This window comes from Palaemon carinicauda, chromosome 2 (assembly GCF_036898095.1).
Source record: "Palaemon carinicauda isolate YSFRI2023 chromosome 2, ASM3689809v2, whole genome shotgun sequence".
NCBI lineage: Eukaryota > Metazoa > Arthropoda > Malacostraca > Decapoda > Palaemonidae > Palaemon > Palaemon carinicauda.
In genome coordinates, this window is record NC_090726.1 from 127,918,131 (window position 1) to 127,933,703 (window position 15,573).

The following is a 15,573-nucleotide window of genomic DNA, read 5'->3' on the forward strand; positions in this document are numbered from 1 at the left end:
AAGGCATGTGCTAGGCTTAAGCCCGCGGTACCACCAAAGCCCATCTCCTGGTCTTTGGACAAGGTCTTACATTATGCCTCATCTGTGAACAATGAAGATTGTTCTCTTAAGGATCTAACCCAAAAGGTTATTTTTCTGTTCGCTATCGTCTCCGGGGCTAGAGTTAGTGAAATAGTGGCCCTATCCAGAGATGAGGGTCACATTCAGTTCACGGAAGTGGGAGAACTGAATCTATTTCCTGATCTATCCTTTCTCGCTATAAACGAGCTACCCACTAAGAGGTGGGGTCCCTGGAGAATCTGCCCTCTGAAGGAAGATGTCTCTCTATGTCCTGTAGAGTGTCTAAAGGTCTATCTTCGTAGAACTTCAGACTTCAGGGGAGGACAGCTCTTTAAAGGAGAAACTTATGGATCAAATTTATCCCTAAAACAACTAAGGGCGAAGCTCACCTACTTTATTCGTAGAGCGGATCCGGACAGTACTCCCGCAGGTCATGATCCGAGAAAGATTGCTTCATCACTGAACTTCTTTCAGTATATGGACTTTGAGCGCCTTCGTTCATACACTGGATGGAAATCATCCAGAGTGTTTTACAAACACTATGCAAAAACAAGTGCATGAACTGAAACACTTCGTAGTGGTGGCAGGTAGTGTATAAAAACCTGCCCCCTAATTACTGTAGTAAACAGTTTTTGGTTTGGGACCTCACATGTCCTCGCACATGTAACGGATGAGAATCATCCAGAGTGTTCTACATACACTATGCTAGACAAATCCATGATCTGAAGCAATATGTGGTGACGCCAGGTAGAATATTTAACCTGCCGTCTAATTCTACGATGAACAGCTAATTGACTGGAACTGTCAATTAAAGGGAGAAGAAGTCACCCTTCTTAGGTGTGACTTCTTTTAATTAAGTGTTACCATGATAACACTGGCTCTGTTCAAAATCTCAGGTGTGGAATTATACAGATAGCACTAGTGCCGGTGTACGAAGTACACAGTGCAGATAGAAGTAACCAGTACAAGAATTATGAAGAGAAATAGTTTTATAATTTTCTTCAGTCTGAGAGTGGCACTCATCATTTCTTCCTTCAAGAAGGAAATATAGTCTCTGTACTTGTTACAGGTATAATTCCATTGTCATACTACATTCGTTTTACTGAACATCTTTTAGTCATTTATTAGTAATAAATGTCTATTAGAATGTAGTGCGTCCACCTTCGCCAGACAATTGTATGTATACATGCCAGAGTTCTTCAACTTACCAAAGTAAGTATCCCTCATATATTTGTATGCATCAAATAATAGATATAAGAGACACTGATGTTATTTTAGCAAATATACAACTATGAGACTATTTGTATATTCAGTGTGTACTTATGTTTGGTCATACTATGTATGTTAACCTCAAGATCCCTTTTCTACTGTCTAGAATGACTTTTCTCTGTAGGAGGCAGGAAGCACTAACATTGGTTATGATTAGTGATGGGGACGAATAACGGTAACGTCCCTTGTCTCATGTGGTCCCCATGACCATAGAAAAGGTTGCTATAAGGTTAAGGCACTGATTAAAAAGCCACAGATACACTAATGCTCTGGTATGCTTCCATCACGACGACATGGCTTGAGCCCAAAAAACGGATTTTGAGCGAAGCGAAAAATCTATTTTTGGGTGAGATGGCCATGTCGTCCTGATGGACCCACCCATCTCTTCTAAAAGAAAAGATCTTCACAGTATCCCTCCCGTGGTACTGTATCTGTAACACCACGCTCAATGCTACAAGGAATGTCCGCCGTAGTGGGAATGGCACTGTTGTATTCCCAATAGTATTACGAGAGCGGGGAGAGCCTTTGGACGGCTCCCTTTTGCCACATCCTCCTCGAAGCCAAAACGCTGTTTGGGGTGCAGATTGCTATGGAGGCGTGTCAAGAATGCGTCCGCTGATATTATGTGATATCCTTTGGAGAAATATGTTATTTTCATTAATAAAATAAATTTTTGAATATACTTACCCGATAATCATGTAGCTGTCAACTCTGTTGCCCGACAGAAATCTACGGTCGGGATACGCCAGCGATCGCTATACAGGTGGGGGTGTACACCACAGCGCCATCTGTGGTCAGGTACTCTAGTACTTCTTGTCAACACCACCTCAATTTTTTCCTCGGTCCACTGGTTCTCTATGGGGAGGAAGGGTGGGTCAATTAAATCATGATTATCGGGTAAGTATATTCAAAAATTTATTTTACTAATGAAAATAACATTTTTCAATATTAATCTTACCCGATAATCATGTAGCTGATTCACACCCAGGGTGGTGGGTGAAAACCAGTGTACATGTTAATCAAGAAGCTAAGTATCCCGTATTTTATTTTATTAGTTATTCAAAAATAACATAAAATAAATAAGTACCTGGTAAGGAAGACGACTTGAACCATTACTCTGCCTTTATTAAGTACGTCTTCCTTACTGAGCGTAGCGGTCCTCTTAGGATGCTAAACGACTCTTAGGTGCTGAAGTATAAAGGGCTGCAACCCATACTAAAGGACCTCATCACAACCTTTAACCTCGGCGCTTCTCAAGAAAGAATTGACCACCCGCCAAATCAACAAGGATGTGGAAGGCTTCTTAGCCGACCGTACAACCCATAAAAAGTATTCAAGAGAAAGGTTAAAAGGTTATGGGATTATGGGAATGTAGTGGCTGAGCCCCCGCCTACTACTGCATTCGTAGCTACGAATGGTCCCAGGGTGTAGCAGTACTCGTAAAGAGACTGGACATCTTTGAGATAGAATGATGCGAACACTGACTTGCTTCTCCAATAGGTTGCATCCATAACACTCTGCAGAGAACGGTTCTGTTTGAAGGCCACTGAAGTAGCCACAGCTCTCACTTCATGTGTCCTTACCTTCAGCAAAGCAAGGTCTTCTTCCTTCAGATGAGAATGTGCTTCCCTAATCAGAAGCCTGAATTAGTAAGAAACTGAGTTCTTAGACCTTGGAAGAGAAGGCTTCTTGATAGCACACCATAAGGCTTCTGATTGTCCTCGTAAAGGTTATGACCTTTTTAGAAAGTACCTAAGAGCTCTAACTGGGCAAAGTACTCTCTCCAGTTCGTTCCCCACCAAGTTGGACAGGCTTGGGATCTCGAACGACTTAGGCCAAGGACGTGAAGGAAGCTCGTTTTAGCAAAAAACCGAGCTGCAAGGAACATGTAGCCGTTTCAGATGTGAAAACTATGTTCCTGCTGAAGGCGTGGATCTCACTTACTCTTTTAGCTGTTGTCAAGCACACGAGGAAAAGAGTTTTTAATGTGAAGTCCTAAAAAGAGGCTGATTGGAGAGGTTCAAATCTTGATGACATAAGGAACCTTAGGACCACGTCTAGATTCCAGCCTGGAGTGGACAACCGACGTTCCTTTGAGGTCTCAAAAGACCTAAGGAGGTCCTGTAGATCTTTGTTGGTGGAAAGATCCAAGCCACTGTGGCGGAAAACCGCTGCCAACATACTTCTGTAACCCTTGATCGTAGGAGCTGAAAGGGATCTTACGTTCCTTAGATGTAACAGGAAGTCAGCAATCTGGGTTACAGTGGTACTGGTTGAGGAAACTGCATTGGCCTTGAACCAGCTTCGGAAGACTTCCCCTTTAGACTGATAGACTCTGAGAGTGGATGTTCTCCTTGCTCTGGCAATCGCTCTGGCTGCCTCCTTCGAAAAGTCCCTAGCTCTTGAGAGTCTTTCGAAAGTCTGAAGGCAGTCAGACGAAGAGCGTGGAGGTTTGGGTGTACCTTCTTTACGTGAGGTTGACGTAGAAGGTCCACTCCTAGAGGAAGAGTCCTGGGAATGTCGACCAGCCATTGCAGTACCTCTATGAACCATTCTCTCGCGGGCCAGAGCGGAGCCAACCAACGTCAGCCGTGTCCCTTTGCGAGAGGCGAACTTCTGAAGTACCCTGTTGACAATCTTGAACGGCGGGAATGCATACAGGTCGAGATGGGACCAATCCAGCAGAAAAGCATCCACGTGAACTGCTGCTGGGTCTGGAATCGGAGAACAATACAACGGGAGCCTCTAGGTTATCGAGGTAGCGAACAGATCTATGGTTGGCTGACCCCACAGGGCCCAAAGTCTGCTGCAAACATTCTTGTGAAGGGTCCACTCTGTGGGGATGACCTGACCCTTCCAGCTGAGGCGATCTGCCATGACATTCATATCGCCCTGAATGAACCTCGTTACCAGCGTGAGCTTTCGATCTTTTGACCAGATGAGGAGGTCCCTTGCGATCTAGAACAACTTCCACGAATGAGTCCCTCCCTGCTTGGAGATGTAAGCCAAGGCTGTGGTGTTGTCAGAGTCCACCTCCACCACCTTGTTAAGCTGGAGGGACTTGAAGTTTATCAAGGCCAGATGAACCGCCAACAACTCCTTGCAATTGATGTGAAGTGTCCTTTGCTCCTGATTCCATGTTCCCGAGCATTCCTGTCCGTCCAAAGTCGCACCCCAGCCCGTGTCTGATGCGTCCGAGAAGAGACGGCGTTCGGGTTTCTGAACAGCCAAAGGTAGACTTCCTTGAGAAGAAAGCTGTTCTTTCACCACGCGAGAGTAGACCTCCTCTCTTCGGAAACAGGAACTGAGACCGTCTCTAGCGTCATGTCCTTTCTCCAGTGAGCCGCTAGATGATACTGAAGGGGGCGGAGGTGGGGTCTCCCTAACTCGATGAACAGGGCCAGCGATGAAAGTGTCCCTGTTAGACTCATCCACTACCTGACTGAGCATCAGTTCCTTCTCAGCATGCTCTGGATGCAAACTAGGGCTTAGTAGATCTTTGGGGCCGACGGAAAAGCCCGAAAAGCTCGACTCTGAAGATCCATACCCAGGTAGACAATGGTCTGGGATGGGACGAGCTGGGACTCCTCAAAATTGACCAGGAGGCCCAGTTCCTTGGTCAGATCCATAGTCCATATGAGAATTTCCAGACAGCGACGACTTGTGGGAGCTCTTAAAAGCTAGTCGTCTGACGGAGCCGGACACAAGATCATGGTACTGCTGCACAGTCTGTGAACTGTCAACCATGGGGAAGCGAGGAAGTACAGTGACAACCCGAAGCTGTCTAGACTGTCTGGGTCGTACAGACAACTCCTTATCGGGTTGCTGAGGTTGCCGCACTGCGTCACAACAAGTCACTTCTGCTGATTGTTGAACGTCTTCCCAGTGACACACTGACTCCGTAAACAAAAAATCCTCTAACAAGGACTAAGCTTGGACTGCATGTCTTGCAACACATCTCAAGGTCTATGGGAGCAGGTGTGGTAACAGACGGGGTTAGCGACTGAAGTGGAACCATTACCTTCCCTGGAAGCATGTTATGCTTAAATAAAAGTCCATAGGAGGCTACGCAGCTAAAGGCTCCTCTCCAAATGACAGAGTCCTCAAGGGAATATCAGAAGGAGGGAGAATAGCACTTTCTCATCTACAGGAACCATATCCGAGAAAAGCTAAGTTCTCTCAGTGAGGGTTTCACTGGTGCAAAAGCAGCAGACTAGAAGGCAACGTTATGAAACTGCTTGACAGTCTAGTGAGTTGGCAACAACCAAAGATGTGTGACTGAGTAGCATGCGGTAAGGTATGCAGAGCATGCTGTATGTAGAGCATGCTGTAAGGTAAGCAGAGCATGTTGCATAGTGTGCGGCTTATGCTGCATGGGATGAGGCTCATGCTGCATGGTATGAGGCTCATGCTGCATGGGATGAGGCTCAAGCTGCAAGGGAAGAGGCTTATGCCGCATGCGTTGAGGAGGATGCCGCATAGTATGAGGCTACTCATAGCATGAGACTCCTGCCTCATGGGTTGAGGAGGATGCCGCATAGCATGAGGCTCCTGCCTCATGGGTTGAGGAGGATGCCGCATAGCATGAGGCTGCCTCATGGGTAGAGGAGGATGTCGCATAGCATGAGGCTCCTGCCTCATGGGTTGAGGAGGATGCCGCATAGCATGAGGCTCCTGTGAGGTTCCTGCCTCAAGAGTTGCGTCTGCCTCAAGGGTTGAGGAGGTAGCTGCGCAGAGAGAGGCTCATGCTGTGAAGAATGCGGCTGCTGCATGCGTTGAGGCGGCTGCCTCATAGCATGAGGTTCCTCAAGAGTTGAGGCTCTTGCCTCAAGAGTTGAGGTTCTTGCCTCAAGAGTGGAGGTGGCTGCCGCAAGAGTTGAGGTTGCTGCCTCAAGGATGGTGGAGGTTGCCGCAACGCAAGAGGTTGCTGCATAGCGCTGGTATCTGGCAACTCCCAATGCGGCAGCTCACGCGTGGAGGTAGGTTGAGGAACCTCAACATCATACGTCTGGCAGGGTGGACTGTGCAGAGGTGGAGTTGAGGTTGCTGCCTCGAGGATGGTGGAGGTTGTCGCACCGCAAGAGGTTGCTGCCTCGAGGATGGAGGAGGTAGTCGCAACGCATGAGGCTCCTACCTCAAGGGTAGAGGAGGTTGCTGCAAAGCATAAGGCTCCTGCCTCAAGTGTTGAGGAGGTTGCCGCGTGGCAAGAGGATCCTGCCTCAAGGAAAGTGGAGGTTGCTGCACAGAGCTGGTATCTGGCAACTCCCAATGCGGCAGCTCACGCATGGAGGTAGCTTGAGGAACCTCAACATCATACGTCTGGCAGGCTGGACTGCGTAGAGGTGGAGGAGCGCTCGCAGGAGGAGGGGTGTTAACCTTCTCTGCCTGAAACTCCTGCATCAACACCGCAAGCTGAGACTGCATTGTCTGCAGCATAGACCACTAGAGTTTAAGAAAGACAACAACAAACGGAGCTACTGTCCGTTGAGACTGAGGGTCTAAAACAGCTGGTGCGGCAACAGACGGAGCTACTGCCTGTTGCGATACCACCTTGCCTCTCTGGGAGGTGTGCAGTTGTCGTACTGCAGCAAGTCCGAACTGACCCAGTGCTAATGGCATCACCTAGGAGTTGGACTTGCGCGGAAGGGACCGACTTGCACTTAAAAGCTGCAAGATTTGGTCCATGGTTTCTGCGAGAAACCTCTTCCGCAGACGAGGAATAAAAGGGCTCTCTCGTCTTTGTGTGGGTGGGGTGATCACGTCGGCTACGTGAGTTGGTTACACCCGAAACCACGGAGGGAAACGTCTGTTCGTCGATCAAGGCCTGATGAACCCATAAGTCCTTCGACGTTACTTCTCCCCTGGCTTGGGAGCTTGTAAGAGGTCCCAGACTAGGCGAACAACTGGCACGAACAGACGAACCCTCGAACGCAACACTGTAACACTTTGCGCTTATCACTTTATCACTTTTGATTTTCTGTTTGCACTTATTTCACTGAACTCGAAACTTTAAGTGATTTGTACCTGAAACACGCAATTCTATCCTTCCTTAAAAGTTAGTAATTGCGAAAACAGAATTACAATGTAACAGAAAAATATAATGAAAGATAAATAATTCAGTGGCTGGAAAGAGACTAAACACTAGATCAAATAAACTACGTTTAAAATCTCTCACCGCATAAAGCTTGAGAACAAGAATAAAACTCTAGAAACGTTTACCTTCTTCCCCTAAAGAGACTAGGGAGAAGAGCAAAAACGATAACAACGTTACTCGCTTGAACGAAACGTTTATCCTCCTCTCTCTCCCTCCGTCTCTATCTCTCTCTCTCTCTCTTGACTTAGAACCTGAGAGATGAGCCCAATCATATATATCGTTAAAACATATTATTGTTAAAGGAAAAAAACTGAAAGATTTCCCAAATAAAAAGTTCCTTTATTAGAATAAAAACCATTAAGCTAAGAAAGAATGAACAAAACGCTAGAATCGGTTTACTCTTACTGCAACGTGACACCGTGAAAATTCTCTCTCTATCGTAACGATAGAGCGCAAGTTGAACGTTCTGAACGTCAACAACTGCAGAGACAAAACAAAACGTTAGTTCAACTTTGAAAACAGTACGAGACTATCAAAGAAATTCTTTCAAATACATTAAAATAGCATAATATGTTAACAGGTAACAACGAAATGACGGGCTCAATGTTAATTAACTTCGGTACCAAGAAAAGACCGCCTACTATTAGGAAAGGTCGAATATAAACAAATATAAAAATTAATTTTAATAAGTTTATAATAAAAGGAAGTTAATCGAAGAGGCCTATAAAAGGCGGAGAGATATAAAATAAATCTATAACTTTTGTTAAGCAAAATTAAGAAAGAGAGTCTATACTCTCTTAGACACCAACACTTCCGTCTAAGGGAAGGGTCGGCCATTTAAAAGTGAAAGAGAGTTCATACTCTCTTCGTCACCATAATTAATCAAATTAATTCCAAAAGCTAGCTAAGCTAATGATAAAACTTCCTGAATAGCGAAAGCTAAACTCTAGAGCAAATACATCACCAAATCGTGAGCAAAAACTCCAGAATCAACAGCGTATCCATGTAGGTCTAGCCGGAGGCACGACAGAGGAAAAATTGAGGTGGTGTTGACAAGAAGTACTAGAGTACCTGACCAAAGATGGCGCTGTGGTGTACACCCCCACCTGTATAGCGATCGCTGGCGTATCCCGACCGTAGATTTCTGTCGGGCAACAGAGTTGACAGCTACATGATTATCGGGTAAGATTAATATTGAAAATTTAAGGATATTCGCGCCAGGAGTTATAATTCTGGATACCTAAAGGTAAAATTCTGGGAATATCACTGTAGTACATAAATCCCTTAGGAAGCTCAAAATCCGTTTTGCTAACCTAATGGTTAATCAACAACTTTTCCCTGCATCTCTTCTACAAGATAAAGGAGCACACACAGAAAGTCTAGATAATATTAAGGAAAAATCTCCCATGATTAGACCCCAGCTTTTCAGAGAAAGAATGAGAGTGCATGAATGGCCTCTGGAGTAGTTTGCACAAACAGATATTGTTATAATATAGCAAACCTTTAGTTTCATAAAACCACATCTTAAAAAAAAGTATATTAGTATAGGCTACCCCCTAGAAAGAAACATAGATATCAAGATAATTGTTCAGCACTGTATTCCTGACAATAAACAATTACCAACTAAATTAATAGTACAGTAAAATAAGTTATAATAAAATACAGTATTGATCTTCATAACCCAGTCAAGAACTGTTAACCACAGAAAATGGGGAACATTATGAGAGGACACCAGTAGAATAAAATGTGTTCACTAAGCTTCATCTACCATTTTCCTGCTGTTGCTGGGAATACTCTTACATATATGATACAGTAATTTGATTCTTATAGGAACAATGACCTTACACAATCTTCATGGTAAACTTAGCCTTACTTTACTGCTTCGATTGTTAGGCTATGCTAGTACAAGCCATGTAAGGCCCTTAGACTCTTGATATTAATTCAAGTTTTAATTCATTTTATTGCAACTATGAACTCTAGTAACACCGTACTATTGGACATATTAAACCATGACTTTGAAATAACACCTTACTTTAGTTATAAAACCACATCGTTTCCTAAACACAGGCCCTCACTGACTAATTAGTTAGTAATTGTTTTTATATCAGTTTAAAAGCAGCATATTTAATGCATTACCTTTGCATGGGTCTCCCCAGGACACTTGTATATAGAACTGTATTCAATTTTGTTTTATAACAGAAACTATTGACTATGGAAAAAATATTAATAGCCTATTCTCATTATCTATCAAAATAAATGCAACAAGATCACAAAATTTTGAAGCATGGATACAAAAACGTTCGGAGCCTTTGTACTGTATAATGACGGACAGATCCTCCTGTGGGCATCATCATCATCATCATCTCCTACACCTACTGACACAAAGGACCTCAGTTAGATTTCACCAGTCACCTCTATCATGAGTTTTTAAATCAATACTTTTCCATTCGTCATCTCTTACTACAAAACCCGTGTCTGTTGTTCTGCAAAACTGCTACACAAGAACACCAACAAACCTAACCTATAAGCTGTGTCCTTACCTACTTACATAACAGGGCGGTTGCAGGGGGCCATTAGCCGCCCCGGCTAATGGCCCCCTGCAACCGCCCTTAGACTACAGTTTTCTTGGCTTACTTTGTGTTTGGTTTGTAGCTCGCTTCACTATTAGCAAGGTAACACAACGACAGAGCTCATTCACCATAAATTTCAAGGCAATTTTGAGGGTTTTCAAAATAATTCTATTTATATCTGGTAAGTACTTACCCAGGGTATTTAGAACATTCTGAGGAGCCTTTGTATATCAGCAGCCAGTTCCTCCTGCGCGGATTAAAAACTTAAACTTTCCCCCCTAACCTAACCTACAAGCCTGTCCTTACCTACTTACCTAAAGGGGGGCCTAACACCCACCTGCGACCCTCCTTACACTGCCGTATTCTAAGTTAGCCATAATAATACATTCAGGTGGCTGTCGTCATACATACACCCCCATTCTGAAAAGTTTTTATGCTGTACAACTTTGCGATACAGTTGAAAATGAGGGATTTATGGACATGGCCATCATCATACATACACCCCAGAGTGGATAAAGGCTGGGGCCGAAGGAATACTATAAAGATCCTTTATTAAGGTCTACAATACATGGTAAGAGGTGCAGTGGTGGCATTAACCCCTATAGTAGCCCAGCGATATATGAACTCTACCCACCGCCAATATAGCTAGTTTCTAAATTCAGATAATTAAATGTAAGGGGCAAGCAACCATAGATAATAAAGCAAGACAGGTTATGTTACAAATAGCTTCAACATTATGAATAATTTATTGAAAAGGGAACAATACAGCCTTGTTTCAGACCTATATAGCTAATACCTACAGTACTACATTGGATCCTTCTCTCTGGTTACAGTTCATTTTCCCTTTGCCTACACACACACACACTGAATAGTCTGGCCTATTCTTTACAGATTCTCATCTGTCCTCATACACCTGACAACACTAAGGTTACCGAACAATTCTTCTTCTCTCAAAGGGTTAACTACTGTACTGAAATTGTTCAGTGGCCACTTTCCTCTTGGTAAGGGTAGAGGACTTTTTAGCTATGGTAAGCAGCTCTTCTAGGAGGACACTCAAAAATCAAACCATTGTTCTCTAGTCTTGGGTAGTGCCATAGCCTCAGCCTCTGTACAATGGTCTTCCACTGTTTTAGGTTAGAGTTCTCTTGCTTGAGGGTACACTCGGGCACATTATTCTATCTTATTCTTCTTCCTCTTGTTTTGTTAAAGTTTTTATAGTTTATATAGGAAATGGGGTGTCTGTAGTTTTTGGGGACAGGGCGATATCTTTCTTATTACTAGCCAAATTGTTTTTCATTATGGGGAAAATGTTCTTTACAATAATCCAACATACCATAATATGATGTTATTGTATCATATTTCATCATTTTGAATAATATAATTTACCTTAACCACGGCAATATTTTCTAAGTTCAGCACGCTCCGAACGTAAGTCACGGGTAGCTCCTGCTTAGTTTCCATCTTTCCCGATAGATAGAGCCCTTGTCATCCCAGTCTAAGAAACGTTCGTTTTTACAATTTAATACTGTCCCGTCAATCTACATATTTATCTCTCTTTTAAGTTTGTAGTTTTTTGGGACACGTCATTTATAGTGATATTTGATGCTGCTATGATAATTATAATGAATTGTTAGGTTAGGGAAAGGTCGTTACAATCCGTCGTCCGCTGTAGCCACGGCCACCTTACTCGATCGTAAAATTTCCCGCAAGCATTGTTTCCTGCTTGACTATAATAACCCGTTTGGCGGCGCTCGGTTCGCCTATCAGCAGGTGGCTCAAGCTTGAACAGTTATCGATGTTCTGACTTATGTTTTCGCTAATTCCAACAATCTTCATTTTTAACCTCTTGTTAAGATTGTTATTTCGTTGGGACACGTCCTGAAATTATGCCGAATACTAATTTGTTTTATATACAACCAAAGGTTAGGCTAGCCAACATCTAGTTAAGATATTTTGGTAGATAAAGCCAGTGTCAAACAAAGCAACCGAACTTAACCTTTCGTTGGCCACGTGATTTCAAATTTTTAATCCCCCCCACATGACCCGAGATTGACCTGGAGTCCACCCTTTCCAACTTTAACCGCCGTAATGGATAGACATGTTTCGTACAGTTACTCTTTGAGCGATATTGTTGAGTTTATCATTCATATTGATCAAATTGATTCGATTAAGACTCTTAACGTATATACACCTACGTGATTTTACTCGAGTTATCTCCGAATTCTTTCATTATTTATTTCGAGAAGGTTTTTTAGGGGATTTTGGGGGTCCATGTGAGAAGTGTACAATTGGTGATGTTGGGATATCGAATATTAAGGTAAGCCTGAGTAACTTTTTTATTATGGCAATGTGGTTAAGATATAATTTTGAGTGCTGCCCATACCTTTTTTTGTGTATGAGAGAGACTTACTAAGGGGGTCCGGGGGCTTGCCCCCTGGTAGGGGTAGTGACCTGGGAACTACTAGGTTCGGTTAGGTTGGGTTTGTGGGGTTTGTATGTTAGCGATAGTGGTTGGGGGTGTCACAGGGGGGCGTTATCCCCCCCCCCCCCGGTTAGTTCACGAGGAAGGTAAGGACACGGCTTGTAGGTCAGTTAGGAGGGGAATTTTGGGTTAGTTGTCCATTTTTCCCGCATGTTTCCGACATCCATGACCAGAGTGGTCCTAGTATGGAGATTGTTGGGACAAGCATTTACAAAACTAGTGAATTTAATATTTCATTCCGTGATCATTCCCGCGAAAAAGAGCAGATTTCGGACTTTTGTTTCGCACGTTTCCGACATCAATGACCAGAGTGGTCCTAGTATGTAGATTGTTGGGACAAGCAATTACAAAACTAGTGAAATTAATATTATTTCATTCCGTGATCATTCCCGTGAAAAAGAGCCGATTTCGGACTTTTTTTTTACTCGATTTTCGTCTGGTCAAAGGCCTGTCCCCATAAACTACAAAGGCTCTTAGGAAATATTTAATTTAATGTTACTCTTCTTGAAATATTTTATTTTTCCTCAAGTTCACTTTCCTCACAGGGCTATTTTCCCTGTTGGAGGGTCCTGGACTTATAGCATCCTGCTTTTCCAAATAGGGTTGTAGCCTAGCAAGTAATGATAATAATATAATGAAATGTAAGGGGCAAGCAGCCATAGATAACACAGCAAGACTAGTTATGTTTCGAATAACTACTGCATGATGAATAATAAGCTAAATTGAGAGTACCTTAATTTGCTTAAGCCTTAATTAGTATCCACCTCATTTCACCCAACCCCAGTGAAGGGCAAGAGATGCTAGGAGCTACGACTTAAGATTATTACGTAATTAATAAATGGTAATTAATATGCACTCACCAAATTACTGTAGGACCAGTCTAGGTGAACACACTGTGCTTAGTGGGTCATTTGTCATCCAAATCATGTGGCTTAACTTTAGTTCTGCACTGATAATGCCCACGTCCCTATATACGTGATCAAGTACACCATTCAAATCCTAATTTAGGTGCACATAAACTCAATTCTTTGTTGCTGGCAACGAGACCTCAGCAACAATGCAAAAGTTGAGAAGAGGCAACTGCAAAAAGAAAAAAAAAATTCTCTTGGAATCTCTGACCAATCAGAATCGTCTTTACAAACTTTTAAGCCTCTTTTAAACCAATCAGAAATGTCGTCTTAAATGTAAACAAACATCTTACGTTCGCACGGTTTACTACCGAGGTCGTATTTTTTTTTTGTTTATGTTTATTCTTTATCGAGGCCAAAATTAATGCAACATCTTTGTGTTTGCAATGAATGGATTAATTGGGATTATATGGCTTTAAAATTTTGTCATACCTTGGTGGTTTTGTTGGTTTTAATTGTCGCAAAACAGTTCAGTCAGAAATCAAAATTAAAATAACTATTGGAAGCAAGCAACTCATTTCGTAAGCTACACAGAATAACAAATTTTGTTATGGGATGTGTCGGTATAAACAAGTTCCATGTTTATGATAACAGCAGCAATTAGTTAGTAATTGTTTTTATATCAGTTTAGAAGCAGCATATTTAACGCATTACCTTTGCATGGGTCTCCCCAGGACACTTGTATGTAGAACTGTATTCAATTTTGTTTTATAACAGAAACTTTGGGAACCTTTGTAGTTTGTGGGGACAGGCCTTGGACCGCTCGAAAATCGAGTAAAAAATGTCCGAAATTGGCTCTCTTTCCAAGGAATGATCTCAGAATGAAATAATATTAAATTCACTACTTTTCTAAATGCTTGTCCCAACAAACAACATACTAGGACAGGGTCGCGATCGCCAGAAAGTAGAGTAAAGATCATCACCTATCGAATTTTTCACGGGAAGTTTAACAGAATGAAATAATGAATTTACTAGATTTGTAAATGCTTGTCTCAACAATCTATATACTAGGACTACTCGGCGCATGAATGTCGGAAAGAGCGAGAAAAATGACAACTAACCTAAACTCCCCCCCCCCAACCTGACCTACAAGCCGTGTCCTTACCTTCCTAATGTCCTAACGGGGTTAGCCCCCCCTGTGACCCCCAAAACAATGTCACTATCATACAAATCCAACCAAAACGAATCTAGTAGTTCCCAGGTCACAATTTGAGAAGACTGAGTACTGACTGTCCTTGCTTGCTTGCCCAGCCTTTATTGCTGGACACGGGCTCTTGCGTTGGCAGCCTGTCAAGACTGTCTAGTGTCCTCTCTTGCTTGCTTGCTTACTTGCAGATTGCCTAGTCTACATAGACTGAGCACGGGCTCTTGCGTTGGCAGCCCGTCAAGACTGACCAGTGTCCTCTCTTGCTTGCTTGCTTACAGATTGCCTAGTCTACATAGACTGAGCACGGGCTCTTGCGTTGGCAGCTCGTCGAGTGTCCTCTCGGTTGGTTGTAGATTGCCATGCATTATAGCATGACACGGGCTCTTGTTGCTGGACAGCCCGTAAAAGTATGTCAATCTGTAAAGATGTGGTCTCCGATTGTCCAGCCCTTTTTGCTGGACACGGGCTCTTGTGTTGGCAACCCGTCAGTGGGGTTTGGATAAGGTAAAGAGATTTTTATTTAGGGATCAGTACATAGATTTGGAGGGTAATTTATATTACATAGGTGCTAGTTTACGGACGGCAACCCCGAACAGTCAGTTTGTTCCCGGACAACAGCCTAGAGTTTGGTCTCTAGGTGGGGCTCTTTGGCAATATGCCACGCTCCCACGGGTTTTCAGGCTGCTCTGCCCCTAGAGCTTGTCCTCCTGACTCCTGAGAGGGAGGTCCTGCAGGGGAGAGACCTAGTATATCATTTTATAAAAAATACAAGATTTCCCATTAAAGCTAAACACAAAATCCACCAATTCGTAAAAAATGGCCTGCAAAAGTATCAAGAATGGTGTCATTTTAAATGGTTTTGTCCTTTTTAACATTTTAAGAATTGTATTTTGTTTTTATAATTAATTATTTGGAAAAATTCAAAGTGTTATTTTTTAAATATACAAGAAATAGTAAGATTTTACATAAATAGAGGTAGAAAGAGGATTCAAGTTTTCAAAAAGAGTCTGGTCAGTGGTCAAGTAAACAAATTGATTTCCGGG

The 15,573-nt window shown here is 42.9% G+C and overlaps 1 protein-coding gene across 2 annotated transcripts in view; it reads right to left on the bottom strand.

The window, feature by feature from the left end:
• The window catches only part of LOC137626799 (ganglioside GM2 activator-like), a 63,477-nt gene extending 48,491 nt beyond the window's left edge, over positions 1–14,986 (bottom strand). Inside the window, exon 1 of one of the 2 annotated variants that reach the window (XM_068357794.1) lies at positions 14,614–14,986. The gene's annotated coding sequence lies outside the window, so the exon portion shown is untranslated. Of the gene's footprint in view, positions 1–13,335; positions 13,586–14,613 lie in introns of those variants that run through there. The other variant, XM_068357787.1, reaches the window with a different exon arrangement.
• Positions 14,987–15,573: the final 587 nt, after the last annotated feature.